Genomic DNA, 22,517 nt, shown 5'->3' on the forward strand with positions numbered 1-22,517 from the left:
CTGACCCTAAAAAAACCCAATAGAAATACCAAAAGGTTTGTACATATGACTATTTCCTGTTTCAGCAATATTTCTTGCCACGACTCGTCCCAAAGTCAAGTACACGTGGTAGCTTTTTTCATACGTCCGGAACATGCACACCGGTATTTAGTCTACTCGTACTCCATTGATGCATGTCTATTTGCAGAACTTAATCTGACATGTTGGAGATCTGTCATCATGAACTTGGTAGGAGTTCATTCCCCTTCTCTGAACTCTTCAGGAGTTTATGTTATACTAGTACTTGTGGAAGAATTTACCATGCTAAACATCAGACCCCTCCCCCATCGCATCCTTTCTCCCTCGTCCCCATCTCCTCGCCGCCGCCACCTCCTCCTTGTCCCCGCCCCCTCGCCGTCGCTCCCACCATTCACCGACCTCGTCGTCCTCCTCACCCACCGCCGCCGACCTCGTCCCTTCCTCCCCTCAACATATCACGTACCATCGGGGCCCAAATCCGCACCATCGGTGGCGGGGTGCCGTGGGCGGAGGGTGGTCCGCACCGTGGAGGCCCAGATCCGCAACTGCCGCTGGCTCTGGCGCCGCCCCGAGTCGACCTCAAGTCCGGCCACACCAAGTATATTTCTGACGAGATCAAGGTCGAATCCATGGTCGTCGGCAAGTATAGCGTCGTCGCCCCGACCCTAGCTACCCCGACGCCCAGCGCCTCGATTTGCACTGCATCTCCTTCAGCAGTATCAATCTTGGATCCACGAGCGGCTCCGCGTTTATCGCGCAGCGTCTCCGCGTTTATCCTGCAGCGGCTCCGCATTTATCCCTTTCCTCGTCTGTCTCAGGGGGTCTCTGGGTTGTTTATCCTGTCTAGCCGCGCTGATTCGGTGCCTCAGTTGTGCAGACCACGCTGCAGGGATTGGCGTCCCGGCACAAGGTCAGGAAGCGGGTGAAGGCGCTCAGAGAGATCAAGGTATAACTCCAGAGGTTCCACTACGCGGTGCTTTTGACATGCGTTCCTTCTGGCATGGATTTGGTTACTACTTAGGTGATTTGTGTCAGCGTATATCATCAATAATAAGTGTGATCTCTGTGTTCCTCTGATGCCACCTGCGAGAGATGGTATAGCTTGGTAGGTACTGGCTTGTGTAACAGTACAGCTTCGTTTGTAGTCGTACTACCATGATTTATTGTTGTCCTGAGTGAGCAAGGATAGGTTGCATGGTTGCTTAGTAGCGGACCCCTCAGGCTGTGTTGCTGATTCCTGTCACCATTCTATGAAAATGATAGCAGCTGTCTATATTATTTTCCCCTGATAACTGTTTTAACTTTTGAACTCTGAACAATGGAACATTCGTGTTGGGTAGGACAAGCTAGATAACAACGTGATAGAGAGGTCATAGACATTTATATCTTCCAAAGTGACCATGCATCAGCTTGTCTTTGACTTGGAAGTTTGGATTTTCTTGTTTTTACGCACTGTGCATGTTTCCAACAACTTGATATATTGCCCAGCTCTTTCACCGATTTGCTACTCATTAGATCGTAGTGTAATATCCTTTCCTTTTTAGAGAAGGATGGTACCATATAAAATGCTACTAGCAATTTTTGGAAAGCACAACTAGTATGTTTGGACTTCAAAATAATCTAGTTGTATCTGGTGGTGGATTTCTTAACTTTGTTTGCTATTTGGCACCTGGCAGAGCCAACATGATGAATTTGAGGCAAAGTTTTTTGAGGAGAGAGCTGCGCTTGAAGCTAAATATCAGAAGATGTACGAGCCACTGTACTCAAAAGGGACAGCAATTGACACCAATGCCGGTGCTTGTTCTGTTTTACCCTATTTCCAAACTTCACTTTGACCCCTGTAACCGGTGTTTAACTCTCACTTGTACCATAATAATAACTGCTAAACTTGGATATAAAGAAATCGTTTCTGTTTTGCATGCTTCATACAATACAAACTGTCTTGTGTCATATTTGATGCGGTATGCCATGATCCATCTGATTGATTTCTCGCACCTGCAAAATGACAGCGTCATGATGTTGTCAATGGTGTGGTTGAGGTAGAAGGTGTAACCAAAGACGATTCAGGTGAAGCTGCTGTAGATCAGAAAGGTGAGCATATGTTGTTGTGCTAAGATCTTTTGAGTAATTTTCTATGATGAAAGATCATACATAGTAAGAACGGAATATAATCTCCAATTGTCTTTGACCTTGGTTCTGGTCTTTCAGGATTAGAGTAGAATTTCAAGTTTTGGGGGCTAATTAAATTCAATACTTTAATCATTCAACTAAATAATTAATCTATGTGCCATGGTCTGCCTCCCCTTACATAATCATGTACAATAAAAGCATCGTTGTCTGAATCAATACTACAAAGCAATCAACAGTAAAAAGCTACACAGGTTACTTTCAATACCAATACTATTCATGCGTGCTAGATGCAGTAAGCTAGCAGAAAAGACCTACTGCTGCTCCGGTGAATAGATGGTGTTCATATTCTTTGCTTGTGGTCGTGATTAACATGCAAAGACTCGGTTTATAGCGCTCCTTGTCTAGTTACGGATTCACAGGATGGTTCTACTTCCTCTTGGATTTGCAGGATTTGTGGTTACTGCTCATGTGTCATTTTTCTTCTCCTTCCCTTTTCATAGCTAAATATATGCATTCAAGATTGTTTGCTATAGTAGTAATATATGTAAGTTGGCTGTTTACAACTCTTGGGTGTAGTTATAACATATAAGAGCTGCTTGGATGCGAGGTCATGCTGTTATTTAAATACCTGCAATGTTAGTGTACACTTTTTTTGTAAATGTTGTTATTTAAATACCTACGGTGTTAGTTCATATCTTATTCTTATTTTTTACACAGGTGAAGTACAAAGCCAAGTATAAAGCTATGAAGCGTATCAACAAAGAGTAGCATATGTATTGTAATAGTAGGCAGTAGTAGGTATATCTGGGTTGTGGTGTAGTGTAAAGATTGTAATAGGCAAATTTAATGTTGGTTTGGACGAATTTTATTTGCTCCTTAGCATGTTTGAAATATTGATTCTGAATGTGATTTGAATACCTATGAAATGTAAACTTGACAAGGGAACCAAGTTATGATATTTATTTGACAAAATGTGAAATTTTTGACGTGTGGGACTAATTTTGAGATCAGCGTGACATGTGGGACCAGTACAAAATAAAAATGGCCAAAAAAGAAAATCAATAGAAAGTAAAAGGCCACAAACCAAAATTCGAAAAAAATACTAGAAGTGGATGTAAATATGCTAAGGCCCCAAAAGAAGCCCAATAGAAAAAGGCGAAAAAAATATAACCAGCCCATGTGATCAAATGAAATGTGCTGGGCTGATTTCAGCCAATGACGTTTTGATTTCGTCGTAATTTTGCCACGTAAGACTGCCACGTAGGATTGGGTTAGATTGCCAACGACGATTTAGGATCGTCGTAAAGGTTACGACGATTCAGAAATCATCGTAAAGGTTACGACGATTCAGAAATCGTCGTAAAGGTTACGACGATTTTGAACAAAACGCCGCTCCTGTTCATTTGTGACGCTCCGTTTTTGACGCTTGGTTTTTCGTCGTGAGATCGTCATAAATTAAAAACTGTGACGATGTAGCGATGGAAATATAGCGTCGTGTATTAGCATATTCCTTGTAGTGTGACCCTCCATTTTGGTCAAATAATCATCATTGGTATCAATTGTTGACTTTTTTTGACCAAATTTAGAGGGTCAACAGTTGGCCGTCAAGAATGAACAAACATGACATTTTTAAGATTTTGGTCAAGTATTCTTTGACCAAAAGAAATAGGTCACAAAATCTTTGACCAAAAATTTTGGTCATTACTTGTGTACTTGAACCATGCAGGAGCTGACATGGCGGATCACTGGTGACTGGAAAATAAGGTCACAATTTTACTAGCCCTGGCCCAACAAATTTTGTGTTGCGTTCATAAACCAATATTTGATATTTCATTCCATTACTATTTTTTATTTATGGTGAGGTCTTATTATTGCACGGTTTTGGTACATAAAGCATTGTAGATAATTCCAACGATAGAACATTATGATAAATAGTTCCATTCATTTCAGCACATCATGGAAGATACTTTACAAACATGCATCACATAAAATAGTTTAGCTTTCAACTCCACTACAAATCCAACAAGTGTTGGTACTATACGACCAATACAACCACTATCGCTTCAATGGAACACATTAAAAAACATAAAATTAAATTGTTCACATGTAACAGCAAATTGAGAAACCATAGCATCGTCCGTCTTCGAGTTTCCAATTCTTTTGAGTAGCCAATTCTGGATTGAGGAACTTCCTGACATTAAAAGGAACACAAATGAGAAGAACATAATGGCCAGAAGGTTGTGGTTTACATGCCTATTATCAAATAAAGAAATGTCATTTGATGTGGTTAAATATTATTCAATACGGTTCAATTCACATACTGATGCAACAAATATAGCTATACTTTGTAAGAATATTCTCAGGAAAATGAAGCCATGTGCAGTTAGTATATAGCGATATTGACCCAGGAAATATTCTTACAAGATGGCTACACCTTTGTATCTATCCTTGGAAGCAGCTAGTCATCCATGTACCTCATATGCGTAATGTACATGCAACGATATTACAAGATGAATACATTAGCATCATATCAAATGGTAAAATCATTTAAAATTAAATGTGTTTGAAACTTTTGAGTGCATAATACAAAATTTCACTGAATCAAAACGATACAAGTTATGACAGGAAGAAACTCAAAGCTATGTAAAAATGTCCAGTTAGTTCACACATGCAAACAATACTTTCACTCAGCAATGGAACAACAAAGGACCATCTTTTTTGTACCGCTCATACAAAACAACTTAGTTGGAGCAAAAAATGATACTAATAAAAAAAATGGAAGAACGTAAGCAACCAAACCAGCACACATTAAACGTTTTTCTCAATTGTAATAAACAACTCAGCACTGACAACTAGATCAATACACATGTTAATTCGTTTTACTAGATTCTTTTAATCCCAACATACTGACTTCCTAACTGGAAGTGTTGCCTCAAAAGGTTAACAGATTCAAGCCAACGTATACAGATAACCATCTCAACATAAGAACTTTTAAAAGCTCATACTGTTAGCACTATGGATGAACTCAATATAGAGAGCTTAAACAAAACCAAACGAACAAGCAACATATATACCACCCCATGAAGAACACTCACATCAATATTTACTTACAGAACAGAATGGGGAAGGAAGAGCATTACTACCTGGACATGATCTCAGAAGTAACTTACCACCTAGACAGTGCAAACTATATCTGGAATAAGAAAACTAACATGTCAACAAATGTGAGATTGAATTTCACACTGCCAGATAAAAAACAAGACCGAGGCAGTACATGGATGGATGTGAATCCATGGAAATGGAAAGAAATTTTGTCCAAGGGGGTAGGGCGCATAATAGCACGTTTTAGAAGTTGTTGTCCTTCCATGGAGGCTTTTGCATATCACCATGATGTAGTCGCAATATACATCCACCTATAATACATGAAAAAATTAGAACCTATTTCAGGCATGGTATTATCATTGGAAACTAAAAGTTGCTTGAAAATTTGAAAGAATGCAAGATAAATAATTTAACCTATTATATACTAAAAGTAAAATACGCGTCAATATTAGAGAAATTTCCTAGACTAGACCTGAAACGTCCTGGACTAGAACTCCTAATTCTTTTTTTAATTCAACCAATCTTTTATATTTATTCAAAGTAGGGAGGGATTTCTGCGGACAAAAGATGCAAAATACAGTCCGGGAGATTCAATCTTGGATTAGGACTCTTCATTCCTAAGCGATACAAAGGAGCATGCGCTACTATTATAAAAAAAGGAGCTGTGGCTACTGCAATAAAATGATGATTAAAAAGCGATATAGGGGAAGTTTCTTATTTCCGCCGTGGGTTTGAGAAATAAGATACAGACTACATCTTTTTTCCTGAGAATATTTCTTCATCATGGAGAAAGAATTAAAAGGCATGTTCGCTAACTCCATCTATCATGGCCAATGAAATAATAGTGTGCTACAAGATATAGTGCCCCCCTTCTCTCATGCTACAGAAGTTATAGCATGCGACTAGCATGCCGCATGCTGTATTTTGAAATAGTGGCTTGAAATATCACATAATCCAAGGATTTCAGGAGCTATGACATGGGTAGCGCCGAAGCAGCCAAAATTGCACACATGTAGCTTTCCCCTACATACGCTATAGCGTAAAAATAGTGTGCTATTTTTTGGTTGAGCGTGACTATTGAACATCCCCTGTTGTTATCGTCTGTTTCCTGCCCCATACATATTTAGTTGTGCCAGACAAAAATGGAAGTCAAAGTGATAATCTGATTTGCTGGGGTCACAACAAAGGAGCAGGTGTTGCTGTTATAAAAAGAGAGCAATGACAGCTACAAGGGAACTTTCTCAATTATTTCTCCCACATGTTTGAGAAACAAGATATGTACAGCCCAATACATAAGTACTTTGCTTTGGTGAACTGCTAATTTAACATATGAATCCTCTAGATATGCAACCATATATAAGTGATAAGACACGATGTGAATCAACACATTAGCAGAATTTCATGGCCAAATATTTTGTCAAAAAAAATATCCGACCTTTTATATACACTTCCACCTGACATGTGAACTGTAAAGCATAACTGATTCTGACAAAATGTAGAATTAGTTTAGGTTCAGAAATGTAAACCAAGTACCACATGTACACAACCCTAAATATATCAAGCAGACCATGGGATCGGATGGGAGAAGGACCGGCTCGAGCGGATGCTCATCAAGCACCCCCAGCACGTATTAAGACATTTTGATAGACCTCGTGGAGTATTTACATCTGCTACTACTCCCTCTGTAAAGAAATATAAGAGCTTTTAGATCAGTAAAGTTGTGATCTAAACGCTCTTATATTTCTTTACGGAGCGAGTTCTAGCAAGCAACCGGCCTGTCCTGGTACAATGCCAGACTGGTCTTATTATGTGCCGATAATTACTGAAAGGGCCAAGAAAATCTTCCTTCCTCTTTCCTCTTTCAAGGTTGGTTAAGACGGGGAATATGATTCAAAGTATCTACATGTTGTCACCATTTCCAATTAAAATAATTATTGTTTCTTCGCAAAGAGAGGAAACTGTGTGCGTGCTTTGCGGCATCATCATAAAGCACTGCCCAATTCACTTCTAAGGAGCATTGTTGACTGAATGGTAAGATTTTGAAGCTAGCTCAGCAAATGCAACTTATTTCGAGAAAGAAAAAAAGTAGTAAAATAATGATTGATGAAGGAAAATATGGTTTGTTGGAAATATGTTGTTCACACAAATGTAGTGATCACGTGACATAACACAGTATATACATGAGAACGAGGACATAGGATTTTTGGATTGGAGAACAATGAGAGAGTGAAAGAAAAATAAAACTACACGTGTGAGTGTTTTCGAACATAGATAACAACCATGAGGGTGTGTACCCAATTTTTTTATACTCGGAATATTTTTGAATTAATCTATTAGTAAGACCAATCAAACTAACTTTGGTGAAAAATAACTACACTACAGAATCAGTACGCATAATTGAGTTATGTATCTAAAAGCATGTACAAATACAACATCGTGTTCCAGTATGACAATATTTGAAATGCTGAGTTGTTTGCATGTTCATACTATTTGAGCATGTGAGCATAGAATGTAGTTTTCGCCACTAAGGAACTAAATCTAACAAGTACAGTAACGGACTGGTGGATGGAATGTTGTATTGCAATATACAACCAGCCACTTACCATTCAAGAAATTAAATCAGGGCGTGAAGACACCTTTCTTCAGAAGATTTTTACCTGCTTTTGACAGAAGACCCTTTTGATGCAACAAACGGGGACTCAGAAAATTTCAGAAATACTATAGTTATTTGATTCCCCCCGCCAGATCTGTCCTCCGTACTGCAAGAGATGGTAATTGATATAAGAATTAGTCTACGCTTACCTCCAGATTCAGGACAGGAAATTTAGAACGCTGATCAAACTCACGCAAGCGGATGGATTGAAGTAGATCACGTACATGAAGAATCATCTCCGGCGAGGCGACCGTGTCTTGCTTGCTCTCCGCGTCGTTGTCGTCGGCCGTCGGGCAGCCTCTGTAAAAGAACCTCCCGTAGTAATCTTACTACAAACTCTTGGAATCACAACTATTGTAATCATACTGCAAAGTGAAATGAGTCCCAGATTGAACTATGCTTGAGTGATATGGCAATAATAGCTTTGTGGACAAGAGAGAAAATGGCATTACTCGTTGAGGCACATCCTGCCAGTAGACCAGCTCTTGGATCCTCACCCAGCCTACAACCACGCAGTCTGTGGACATGAAGTAACACGAAGCTTTGTGAGCAGTGCACCAATGACGACCGAATGAGGAAGACGATTCATGCAGAAGAGTAAGAGGATGAGGAGGGACTAACCAAGGAGGCGCGAGGCCAGGTAGTGTGTTGACCCCGTCGAAGAAGACATGGATCTCCTGGTAGAAGCCCTCCATGGCAGTGACGGCGGGGTCGAAGATGTTGGGTGATGCGTGGTTCCAGAGGAGGCTAGTCACTCGAGACGAGCTCGAGAGGTCCTCCATGCCATTGAGGACCCAACCGCCTGTGGGTTGGACGAGAAGGACGCCAGCCGGTACCGACTCAAGTAGGATTCAGTGTGGATCTTGTTGCACCGTAGATGAATAGGATTACCTCTTCCGGCCGGCCACCGGCGGATCTGGAAGAACTGAATCGACTAGATCTGACGGTGTTCACATGGAGAGGGACAGGATGGCAGGGGTGATGAACGTGAGGCGAGGTAGGTAGCCGGCGACGTTGTGTCGAACAGAGGCCGTGGGTGGGGGAGACGGCAGGCAGTGGATGTGGTCTCGTGGCGGCGGCGGTGAGGATGCTAGAGAGGAGACGACTGGGCCTCGTGGTGGAGGCTGCGGTGAGGATGGGGGAGATGACCGGGTGTTTGTTCGACTGCAAGGGTTATGCGGTGGGATTAAATCACACTTTTATTTTTACTTGGTATGTGCCGGCGGGATCAAAAAATTGAAGAAAACACGAGGAAACGCATGGCGGGAATTGAAATATAGACCGCTCGCCCAGTGACAGTGATAACAAAATCATATAGTAAATCCTGCTATTACATCCAGGGTTATTAAAACTAATAAAAAATATTTCAAACTTTTTTTTCGCAAGCATATGCATATATAGAGTGAGACTTCAATAATATTTGTGGAATTTGATTACAACAAAATTACTTCAATCAATTTTATTTGATACTAATATTTAATTTGTGTGAAAATAGGTCATGTTAATTGAATTCTGAACCAACAAAACAATACTACGACCACAAAGTAACACTGACTCATATCTTGTCTATTAACAATGACCACAAAAGATACCCTTTTCTAAAGAGAAGGAGAGTTTTATAGGAACCATAGTCGCATTAAATTTTTAAGTATTTTATGCCATAGCAGACATGAGAACCCCAGAAAAATTAAAAATATAACAAAATAGCCTTCCAAAATGTATTCCCTCTGGTCTTGTTTCTTTGCACATTATTTACTTTCTCCCTCCATAGTTTGATCATTGGGTGATTTTACTGTCTACTTCCACCTTTACGCCACCGTATACTTTGTTAGTAATACTAGTAAAAATGCCCATGCGTTGCACCGGGAAAAAATCATCACACCCTTTAACCATCGCCTGTTACACGAGTGCGTTGCACCGGGCAAAGAAAGAGGCGCAACCAGCTTTATATTGCATTGTGTATCATTTTAATAGACATCAATAACAAGGTAAAACTGATTATTGCTTTTTGTATAATCAAGTTTGGACGTGAAGAACCCAACTTAACCCGTGGGCAGCGCCGGTTCCCCGCCATGGACTTCAAACTGTAGTGCGGGTTGAATAACAAAAATGATACCTTACTATCCGTTGTACTATCAGATGTTCCTGATTCAGCAGACAAAGTCTGATCGGTGGTATTAGTCTCTAGTGCTACGTTCTTCTTTGGAACTTCAACCCATTCAGTTATCTCAATCACTGCTTCTGCCCTATCAAGAAAAATAATTCCTCTTCTACTCAAAGAAAAATGTAGATTTGCTTTGATGGGTGCAGATAAATTGCGGCTTCCATACCTGATTGAAAAATGCACATTGTTAAATACTTAAATTGATGCAATGAACCAAAACATGAGGTGAATCGTAATAACAAAATGACAGTGTCACTTGATTTTCTAGAGCCCTTTTTTTAGTTGGAATTATATTGACATGACCATATATACATATGTACTACAAATTCACAGGCAGACTATTCAGAATAAATATTGGTTCACGGTCCTTTCAGGCTGTTAAGTTGACTATGATCAGGGTTGAGAGTTGACACTTGAGACTATGCGCACCAAAATAACATCAATATTGTGCTTACTTTTCACTGGTTTCTGTCAGGCCTGATATAGCATACTCCGCAAACTTGTGTGATAAAACACCTGGGGGCAACTCAGAAGCTTTGTCATAGCTGAGAGACACATCAAAGTCCTTGGTATGTTTGATGGACCTGAATAACTGTAGACAACAGACAAATAAAAAGCGTCTTCAGATATATTTCTTCAAACAATAGGCAAAGTTTGTGGACAAGTAAAAGCAAGAGATTGACTAATATCCTTTTTACCTTTATTGGCATTTTTTCATCCTCGACACCAGTACTTGATCAGTACTTTCATCTTTGACATAATCTGGGCCATCTATTTCAAACACGAAACCATAAGGAGAACCGTCAATCATCCCCAACTTATGGTTCAACTTAATCCCATTACTTAGATTAGCAGCATGCAGCGAGGCACCAAGAACAATTGCTTCATCAGCATCAAGGTGCTTATCTAGCTCACTCCGTCCCAGGAATTCCTGCAGCTTAGCCTGGAACAGGAGAATACAAATGTGAGACGTGCCAAATACTGAATTCCATTCACGATGAAAACTTCTTAAGAGATAGAAAGGTGAAATAAGAAGCAGGCAACCGCATGCACCCAGGTTATAAAATCAGTTTAGTTTGTACGAGGATATACAACAAAAGTTTACAAAATTCAACAATGCAACAGTCCTGCATTTCATTACAGCCCTTCAATGGCAAGTTAAGTGTAAGTCTTGAATGAGAGAGTAATAATCACCTGCAGTTTCGGTACCCTGGTAGCTCCTCCTATTAGCTCTACATCGTAGATGTCACTAATTTTCATGCCTGACTGCGCAAGCACATCTTTAATTGGAGTGAGAGCCTGCTCCCATAAATCTTCACAAAGCTCTTCAAATTTTTCACGAGTTATGGTGCTCCTGTAACAAACAGTGTGTCGATCAACTCATAAAACCTTGAAATAATTTCCTAATCATGATTTAAGATTACAGGTTCACTCCATGCCGAGAAAAAGTAAGGGAAAGCTGAAAGCATGAGCTGGGGAAAAGATCCACCATTACAGAAGAAAGCGGTAAGGGAAAAGGGCAGCAGTGGGCCTAAGGTAAATACCAACAATGACAAGTTAAGAAGCTGGTATGAATCATAATCTTGCAAGGTCCACATATCATGAATATGCAATGAAAAAGGATGCCGAACTTCAATGTAGAGTAGAAATTATTCACAAGAGATATGCAAAAGCAGTACCAAAACAAATTTTATTCAATTGATACTGCATCTACGTACTTTACAAGAGACAAAGAAATCAACTTGATCTATCAAAGGTCGGACCATTTGACAAATATGAAACAGTAGGGCATGTCATTCATGCTACTCCAGATTATGTTTGGTTACAAGCAAGAGGCTCATGTGTTCAGAATCAATCTACGACATAAGACGGGACATGTGAGCCTGTTTGTACAGTTTGGTTTATCTTTAAGCTTCATATTAATGGTCATCTGAAGATTATGCATGTATGGAAGGACGCACCTGAAATCAATATCATTATATAGAGATTCAACTGAGATCGGAGCAGCAGTATTTGCACTCAAAATTTCTTTGGTGCGCTTGACTTGCTTCTTCAACTTAGCCATTGCTTTAGGAGACTGACGGATGTCATCCCCATTGGCAAGCTGCTTGTTAAACTGATCAGCCTTTTCAAGATTGAAAGTTTCCTCATTAGAAGTAAAATTCAGTTACAGGATTTAGGAACAAAGATAATTGATCTTAGAAGGATAAGGGGAAAGAAATCAAAAGGCATAAAAGGTACCCAACAGAAACATATTTTCTAAGCACAGTTTAGATATAAAATACTGAACTACAATAACATAGTACTAACTTACATATGGGGGAAAACAAAAGACAATGAAGTGAAAATGGAAACCGAAAATCTGGAATGAACGGGAATCATACTGATATTCTAACTGCAAAACAATGACAACACCAATAAATCCATCGACCCTCATTTTTCAGAGATCGCAGGCAATGCTTTCTTGACAACACCTCAAGGTTCAGGAATTAAATTATCAGTTTCAGTGACGGTGCTCATGGCCGGCGAACGCGGCCTGCGGCGGACAGGTAATGGTGGCGCATGCTCACGAATGGCGAACGCGGCCGGTGACGGCAAACTCGGACCACGCGAGCAGGGCCTGCTGGCGACCTGTAGGATTTGGGGGAGGTTGTCAGCGAGCCAGGTATCCAAGTCCTCATGCGACGATGGCGCGTCGACGAGGAGGACAGGATCTCGGCGGGCGCCATCGTGAAGGTCATGGCGGGTTGGGTGGCACCGGATCGGGTAGAGGAGGTGGATGGCGCGCGGATCCGGGAGGGAGGCACCGGATCTGGCCGGTGGAGATGCCCTGGCGCGCTGAGCTCCTGGAGAGAAGGAGAGAAAATGAGATTAGAGAGGGAGAGAGAGAGAGGAAAGAGAGAAGGCAGGGGAGCAGCGGCGTGACCTGGGAATCGTCGGCGGCGGCGGCGTGACCTGGGAATCGTCGGCGGCGACGACGGACGACGCGAGGGGGGCCGGGGAGGCGGCGGCGGCGCCTCGCCCCTCCGCCGACCTATCCCCGCGGTCCTCTGCCGAGATCAACGCCGGAGAGCCCCTGCTGCCGCCGCCATGCCTCCTCGTGCGCGCGTGGGCCCCTGCTGCCGCCGCCATGCCTCCTCGCCACGGCCTGGCCGTGCCCTCCCCAAGGCCTAGCTCGGCCTGGTCGTCGTCGGCTCGTCGCAGCTCCAGCACCGGGAAACCACACGGGTTTTTATATAAAAGTGAAACGTTTTCCTCACTAAAGAAAGGACTGTGGGTTTATTAACTGAAAACGGACGGGCCTTTTTGCAAAAATGCACGACGGGCGACAGAAGCGATCATCGCTTTATTATTAGGGGAGATACATGTTTAGTTTCCCATCGCTTCGCCAACACTTGAACAAGGAAGAGAGGTGGTCTGCTTGCAACTACTTGTGTGTTGGTTTGCATGTTTTGGGTTTGAGTGCCCTAGGCATATAATTATTTTGTTTCTCTCGTTGATACCGTGACCCGGTCAGGTGTGTGGGTGTGTTCCACTCGCTAGCTGGCTGCGAATTTTATGGGTCCCACTGACGCATAGACAATATGGTAAATATTATATTAAATGGGTTGCCACATATGTAAAATTAACAAGTAGACATGCCACGTGTGCGAAATTGATGACGTGTCTGCCCAGTCACCTCCATACAAGTGCTATGACCGTATAATTTGGTCATGAGGGAGTGAAATAAGGTCTTTGACATCACTTTGTATTACTATGATTTTGATGCAATGCGGTTATGACCTTCCAAGCGTGAATTGTCATAAAACTCTAAGGTTTGGACCCTCGTAAACTCTCCACGACAAACTAGTGATTTTTGGTCATAGATCTATGACCAATTAGACAGGTGTCAATAAATTTTTGTCATAAATGAGTGTGTTTCTTGTAGTGCAACTTTAGTGCTAAACAGAAGTACTTTGATGCTAGACGTATTGCATCGTGTGTATACACATGAGTTGCTTGTTGAATGCACTGGAGTTGCATGAAAAACACACTAAAAGTTGCTTACTTTTTTGTGATACTCGAGTGCACTTATGACATCTATTTACAAATAGAGGCAACTCAACATTAATGGAAGGCAACTGAACATTAATCGTAGGCAATTTACCATCAGTAATAGGCAACTGAGCATCAAAATTGAGCAACTTCATACTTTTTTGTAGGCAACTGAGCGTCAAAATTGAACAATTTCACAGTATTTGTAGGCAACTGATCATCATTGTTTAACTACGTAAAGATTTTAAAGGTGAATCTAGTCAATTGTTAGTCGTGGTAACCAACTTAGAAGAATTGTTTGCTGGTAGATAGTCATACTAAGGGGGGAAAGGAGTTCCTTGCCTATAGGACTAACGTTGCCTCATCTTGCACACATAGTTGCTCAAAAAAAAGTTTGTCGAAACCTATCCATATGGGATCTTGTTTTGAAGACTCGTCGTAAGAAACACAGCCATGAAAACGGATAGTTATTACGACGCCCGGATCAAAAGTTATGATTTTTTGAATTTTTTGAAACGCAAATAAATGCACCTCGTTGGTTGTCCTGAGATGCACCCGGTACTGCGAGGGGGCGCTGCTGCGCTCGGTAGCTACGTCCTATTATATATGTACCATGGCGCTAGTTGGGCACTTAATTTCCTCGTGCTCGTGGAACTTGTCCACCGGGATTTAAGTGCTAGACTTGGTACGGGTGGTCGTATTTTTCTGGTTTTGTTCTAAACTTTTCAGCCCTACTGTTTCAGCAGTATGGCGTAGCCGTTAACTAAGAAATAGTTGTGATGATTTGCTCAGTCAGAGATGCTCATAGGGATAGTTATGTGTGATGGCATCCGCTCATAGAGATAAATGTGTTTGTGTTTGGATCGGAGCTACCATTGGCATGTCTCGACAAAAAGAAAAAAGGATGGAGAGCGGAGATGTTCAATGTGGGAACAACCCCAGTGAATTTATTGTTCCATCTGGGAGGTTTGATTGATTGAAGATTTTCGTTCACGAGACAACAATCTAGTGTGACCCATGGCCTGACAGGCCTTTGCTCTGCTGGGCCTTCCCTGGCGTGAATTCCTTCTACCAAAAGGAAAACCACAATTCAAATACCGAATGTCCATAAAAATGATAAATCAAGCCGAAACGCTTGCGATTGAAACAAGTTTTTTGCCAGGACATACGTATAAAAAGTTGTGTAATTTTCCTGATATTAAGAAAAAAAGGTCACACAAATGGACATATATAAAAATAGAACAAAAAGAGCTTTCCTACAAAATTTCGATTGGAAATTTATAACATATTTCTAACAAATGCCATATCAATAGATCAAAAAGTTCTTAACTATAAAATCTTTCAAACCAACAAAACTACCTACATTTTTTTAACGCAACCTGAAAACATAAACATAGAGAAATTTCCATGACACGATTAAAAGATTGACATTGTATGCTTGATGAATTTGTCGTAGAATATATAATAATTTTGTGATGGTAAAAATAGAAAAGCGATATATTCATAAAATTTGCCATGGTATTAAACAAAAAACATGCAGAGTTAATGTTTTTTTGCCATGGGCCATGCCAACTTTGATGGAAAATGTTCTATATATATAATGGAAAAGTTAGTGAAGAAGTGTGTAGTTGTAATTAAGGATTTTGTTTTAGAAAGTTTTTGTTTCAAAAAGCTTTTATGTATTGTTGTTTTGTGTAGATGGCAACAATAATGAGGTGTTGGATATGATATATAGTGACATGGGAAGTGCTGGAGTTTTTTATATGTAGAGGTATAGAAATGTCACATATGCTAATTTTGAAAAATATTGTTACCTTTAATTTGTCATGGAAAAATGTGTAAATAACAAAACTAAGTTCTACCATTTGAGTTGTACCTGTGACGGCGACAAAGAAAAACATAGTGCAAAGTGAAACAGCAAACATTTTATTGATGATATGACAAAAGTACTAAGATTCTTGCCATTCCAAAAGTTGTGTTGATGACATGGCAAAGTTATTAGATTTTTTCCATGGAAAACTTTGTGTTGGTGACATGCCAAAACGTACTAGATTTCTTTCATGTTGTGTATGTGAAATGGCAAAATTTGTATCGGCGGTATGGCAAAAGTTATAAGATATTTGCCATTGGCAAACATTTTGTTGGCGATATGGCAACGAATTGGTTGGAGACATTGCAAGAGTTTTTTCCATCACCAAGAGGTTTAGCAGAATATGAATTGCAATGATATTTCCATGTGAAAAACATCTTATAAGTTTGCCATGTCTGTTCCAGAAAAACGAAAATTCTAGGAGTAGGCAATTTCTTCTAGGGCGTGTACATATGTAAGAACTAAGGAAGGAATCGATACAACCACCGCGCACGCTAATGTATTACTGAACCATCACTGTGACACCAGATTACATACAAAATTCCATCTTTTTTAGCCGTCACGAACCAACACCGGTGACATTTCCCACGTAAAATTGTCGATGCCAACGTAAGTTGTACACAGATAAATGTAAGCAATCCATCATTTATACTAGGAGTAGTATTTATAAAACCGATATTGCACACATCAGGACAAAAAGGCACAATTAAAGATACACAGCTATATCTTATTGCTTAATTGTACTTGTCAGTATAAAATCACACGAAACAAGAATTATCTGCAAGACCTCCAATACTCTTAAAATCACACTGTCATCAGAACTTTTGAAATGGCCTCGTTTTCCCGTAAAAGTTTGGTCCGTAAAACAATTTTCTGTATATTCGTGCAACAGGCAGGATTATAAGCTATATCTCCCATGCATTGATACTATACAACTCAAAGTGGCACACGTTGTAATATACACATGAGCGCCTCTACTTCATCTCCAAGGCACTTGCAAACATCGTCTTCCTTCCTCGATTACAGCAAAATCCCTATTTGCGATTTTTCTAATAAAGTAATACAACGTTGATCAGTGAGATATATAAATCACATACACTTGCAATTAAAAAATCGACTTCTAAGAAGTGCATGCGTATTTGCATATGTTGCAGCCGATGAACCAGAATTGCGCAAAATTTATAAACGAGTTTTGCCCATCACGTATTATGGTACAAAGGTATGTTCTACAAAAATATCCTTTCTCACATACCTTACCCAAAAAACCATGGCAAATTCAAGCGGTGACTTTATTAAGGCAATTATGCTATAGCCCTAAAGTCGGTTCACACGAGGGGAATTCTGCAAAAAGGAGAAAACGGTATGTTTCCATGCAGTTCATCATGATCGACGACAATAACTAGATTTTAGTTATATGGTGCAGCGTCACCTGGATCACCCCAACAACAAAACCGAACTAAAGAAAGAACCACACTTCAATTTACAGAAACCCCATCGAGAAGCAACACTAGTTGGAATACCTTTCTTTTAAAATTGGATATTTGTACGTCCATGAGAATCAGGATACAGTAGAAGAACATGCCAACAAAAATAACACCTAGCATGTACCTAAACTACAAGCTAAACAAAAAATGCAAGAGGCTACATTTGCATCGGCATGTCTATGTTAGGTTACTGTAAGCTACTAGCAGGAGTATCGAAAACAGTGCAGCTGGAAAGAAGGAACAATCCATCTAAACAGTGGAGCTGCATAATACCTTGATCAAAGAAGATAATCCTGTGTTGTTCCTCCTCCTCACAGGCCTTGTGCTCCTCTTGTTCTTTGCCATTGATATGGCCTCCTTCTCCTCCATTGACATAATGACATGGTGCCATACTGCCATCCTATTGGTCCTGCCTCTTCTTGATCCCCTTCTTGAGCAGCTCCTTTGCAGCACCACCACTGTCCACATTTATTATTTCACACAAATAAGAGTCGGGCTAATAAAATTGCTAATCTGAGAACCTAGAGCATACTCATCTCTAGAAAGATGTGGAAGAGGGTCTTTTACAATCCAATTTGGAACCATTAGTCTCCAAGAAAACAAGAATGGGAACTCTATTAATTTAGCTTCCAAGAATGAATGAAGTAATTAGGGGAGGGCCTAGAATAAGTACGGGAGATCCCTAAATTTGGAAGCACTCGTTATTTTCTTTCGTGGGCATGCATCGGATCTAGATCCATAAGATCGAAGGAAAGGAGGACGGTAAACGAGTGAATCCTCCGCCGAGCATAACGCTGTGAGATCCCACCAGCCGGTGACCGCACACTATCCGATGTCGAAAGTGGAAACCGCTCAAGCCTCCAAATTCCCACGACCAGCTAACACATTCCAGCGTTAGTTTTTTTCTCAAAAAAACAATTCCAGCGTGAACTTAAATTACGACGGCGGGCACCGGGTATAATTTGACCTGGTTGAGCCGGTTGTCTGCCAGTCGGTCGAACGACCAGGGTGAGGAATAAGTTATTCTTCACCGTGGGTCTCTAATAGACTTCCTATATATATATTAGTTTTTATACACACAATGTTTGGGGAACCTAGGTGCCTAGACACCTTGTTCGGGTCCAATCCGCTAAGGCATTTAATTGGAAACATAATGTATTAGTTTTTATTTGTTTCCTAATACATTTGCATGCTTGTAGCATTTACAATTTATTTCCAAATTTATGTGTCTGCTCTATTTGGAGGCGACTCCCACGCATACAAAATCAAAATTCATCATACACACACGTACATATTATTAGATGCGACACTAGTTATTACAATATACACTTGTACATGAAATTAGACAACGACATTACTTGTTGGGTATTATACCTAATACAACTATATATGCATTGATGATATGCCTAACAAAAATACACACACCTTAAGTATTATACCTAATAAAGACACACACACACACACATACCTGGGGTGTTTTAGTAATGAAAAATAAACATGTACCTAGGACATTATATCTAATGAATATAGACAAATCCGTGGTGTTATACCTAATGAAAAATACACATACCACAGGTGTTATACCTACTGAAAATTTAGACATATTGTTTGTATTTATTAAAAATACACATGTAATTTTATCTATTGAAAATATACACATAGTAGATGTTTATATTTATTGAACATATTAACATACCCGAGCTACTATACCAAATGAAAATATACACATATCCTAGTCTTATACCTAGTTAAATATATACCTAAAGTAAAATATGGACTAAATACAATCTTGTAAGTATCCAACAAATGAGTATATACCTAATTAAAATATACACATACTCGGGGTATTCTATCTAATTGAAATATACATATACTAAAGATATCCATGTGTACGTGTTGGTACTTCAATAAAAGTACGCATGCATATAATTACAAATAATTTTTCTCTAGTACTAATAAATATCACGTACCTTCCATCTTTGAAATATGGCAAGAAAGAAGAGACAATTAATCATGACACATTAATTATTGATTACTTTCTCCTATTATGTCTCAACATGGAACCTTGCCATGCATGGTATGAAGGGTCATTATTATGGCATTCAATTAGTGATTATATCATATTTTTCATTAGCGATTTCTAAATAAATAATCCATTAACAAATATACCCGTTAGGATGGTACGCATCTAAATGCAATTTAGTGGTGGAAAGCTAAGGAGCCTGGGCACCTAGGTGCCCCAAACGGTATATATATATATATATGGTCGCGTTATTCGTCACCCTGGATGAGGAATAGTTATTCTTCACCCTCTCTATTTTCACATCAATACATCATAATTTTATGTTTATGAAATTTTAATGTCATCTCATACGTAAAAAGAGACCGTAAAAAATACATAGTCACCGTAAAAAATATTTTACGTCACGTAAAATTACAAACATAAAAACATAGTGTAAATTATACATAAAATGTGATTTTTCTGGTCTTATGACCTATATTTTTGTTTTCTTATGTCAAATTTTTCGTAGTGAATCAATGTAAACCTATGTATTTGCATTTCAAGTTTAATTTATTTATGAAATGGTCGTAAAATTACCTCGGGTGAGGAATAATTTAATCTGCACCTAGGTGCCCGGGCACCTAGGCCATTATATGGCAGTACAACCCATGACAAAATGACCTTCCAAATTTTCTTTGCATTCACTACCACCATCAATAGTCATTGATTACTTTCCAAAGAACAAATATACTATTGGTTTTCTAGTAATAATTTCTTTCCAAAGAAAGAGGGTATGTATGTACGTCCTAATTTTTTAAGGTATATACGGTTAAATAATATGAAATGTCGTGCAAAAAGTTTGGATGTATAATGAGGACGTTCTTATGACTTTTTTCCAAAGTTTATTTTTCTAGGTATCTAGTATTTCAAAATAAATAGGACGGGTCACACATTTTAATTCCTAATGCCTATGTACAAATTAAGCTGGCCAAATAATATAAAATGTGGTCTTAATTATTATCTTTCTTTTATGAAAATATGATGCGTGCCGATACCCACATATAAATTTTTTCGTGCGTATATATACCCACACTTAATTATTTTTATTTATAGAAACGGATATTGGACGTCACTACACACATATTTTTTCCGTAAATATGTGGAGCTAAGATATCATACCCGCATATCATGTTTCAATATATGCATGTTTGTAGATTGAAACAAAACTAATATACTTTGGACGATATACCCAAAAAATGATACACTATTTTTATACACGCATATTCTTTTGAAACATATATGTGAATGATACTTGAGATATACCCAAAAATTGTATAATTTACATATACCTAAGATGTAGGGTATGTACATATACCTAAGATATTATACGTGCAAACTCATTCCTCAGTACATGTATATGCCTTGAAGAAATATATTAAAAAATAATATATTTTTAATGAGGACATACCTAATAACGATATACTCTTTTTTGGGGGTATGTATATATACCTAAGATATTATACACACAGACTATTTTCTCTAAAATTATAATATGAATATGGTGTCATGTGAGCTACATTTCTCTCAAAAAAGTATCACACCTAAAGATACTGTTCTCTATACAAAAGTGCACGTACCACGCATGTAACCATTAATGTTCATTTTCACTTTCCATTCTAACGTGGGTATTAAATGTCCAGATCATTCAATAATTGGTAATAATCCTTTCCTAATGAAACGTACTACTACTACTAATACAAATGCACACATCTCGACGTAATCTAATGATTTATAGGCAAGGTGCCCAGGCACCTAGGATGACCGTTTGGGGCACCTAGGTGCCCAGGCTCCTTACCTCGTGACCATCTGGTCTTAGATTGATGCATGCACATAGTAATGGGTGTGAGTATATTTAGCATCTTCCATATATGCTTTATGTAAGTAAATGACAAGTACCAATAAATTTCTGATTTAGGTGTCTTAACATCATGCATTGAATAGGAAAGTAATAAATGCAATTTTTTCTTAATTTATTTTATTATATGAAGAATATAAAGTCGGATCAAGTATATATATACAACATTAGTATTTGTATGAGGTATGTGTATGCAGTATTCATGCATATTATATTTACGCACGCACTAATTTCTTGGATATACCTACTTTCGACGTATTTTCGACTAATACATCACATGTAACTATACTGGAAAGTAATAAATGCAATTTCTTCTTAATTTATTTCATTGTACGAAGAATGGAAACTCTGATAGAGTATATACATACAACGTTAGTATTTTTATGGGATATGCGTGTGCAATACACATGCATATTATATATACACATACATATTGTATATACCTACCTTCGACATATTTTTGACCGATACATTACATGTGAGTATATTGATTTTGGGATACATCACACGCTGAGTATATTGGTTTTGGGTATATAATTTCCAAGTATATCTCATTTCAATTATATTCGTCTGGTATATCCTTTTTGGGTATGTCTACTATCATTTACGGGTATGACTCGAATGAGTATACATGTATATACATACCTAAAAGTAAGAAAAGTGATAAATATGAAGGATATATTGGGTATATACATACATGCAGACATGTCATACACTTGGGTATATTAATATGCAACGATGGTCAAAATGTGATAAATATAAAGTAAACATATGTGACAGCGATTAGTATTAGTGTTGGAAAGCAATCATTGACCGTTGAGCGTAGTAGTGCATGCAAGAAAAATATGAAAACCCATTATCTAGTGGATTGTATTACATGCAGTAATGAATATGACTTGCCATAACGGACCTAGGTGCCTAGGCACCTAGGTGCCCCAAACAATTTACCTATATATAACTCTATTCATCACCCAGGGTGCAGAATAGGTTATTCTTCACCCGAGGTAAACTTACAAGCTTTTTATAAATAAATTACATTTAAAATACAAATAGTTATATTCATATTGACCCACTATGTAAAATTTGGCATAATTTTTTTAAAAAAATATAGGCTGTAAGACAAGAAAATATGCATTTTATGTAT

General features: G+C 38.9%; 1 long non-coding RNA gene across 2 annotated transcripts; it reads right to left on the reverse strand.

The window, feature by feature from the left end:
* Positions 1 to 4,070: 4,070 nt before the first annotated feature.
* Positions 4,071 to 8,421, reverse strand: LOC123403299. 2 transcript variants are annotated; one of them, XR_006611451.1, is made up of 5 exons: positions 8,356 to 8,421; positions 8,128 to 8,268; positions 7,908 to 8,009; positions 4,570 to 5,561; positions 4,071 to 4,339 (listed from the first exon to the last, which is right to left on the reverse strand). It is a non-coding gene; the product is annotated as an uncharacterized LOC123403299 (long non-coding RNA). The 2 variants fall into 2 exon arrangements; XR_006611450.1 differs by having other exon boundaries at positions 7,854 to 8,009.
* Between the last annotated feature and the right edge of the window lie 14,096 nt (positions 8,422 to 22,517).

This window comes from Hordeum vulgare, chromosome 6H, assembly GCF_904849725.1.
Source record: "Hordeum vulgare subsp. vulgare chromosome 6H, MorexV3_pseudomolecules_assembly, whole genome shotgun sequence".
In the NCBI taxonomy this organism is placed as follows: Eukaryota; Viridiplantae; Streptophyta; class Magnoliopsida; order Poales; family Poaceae; genus Hordeum; species Hordeum vulgare.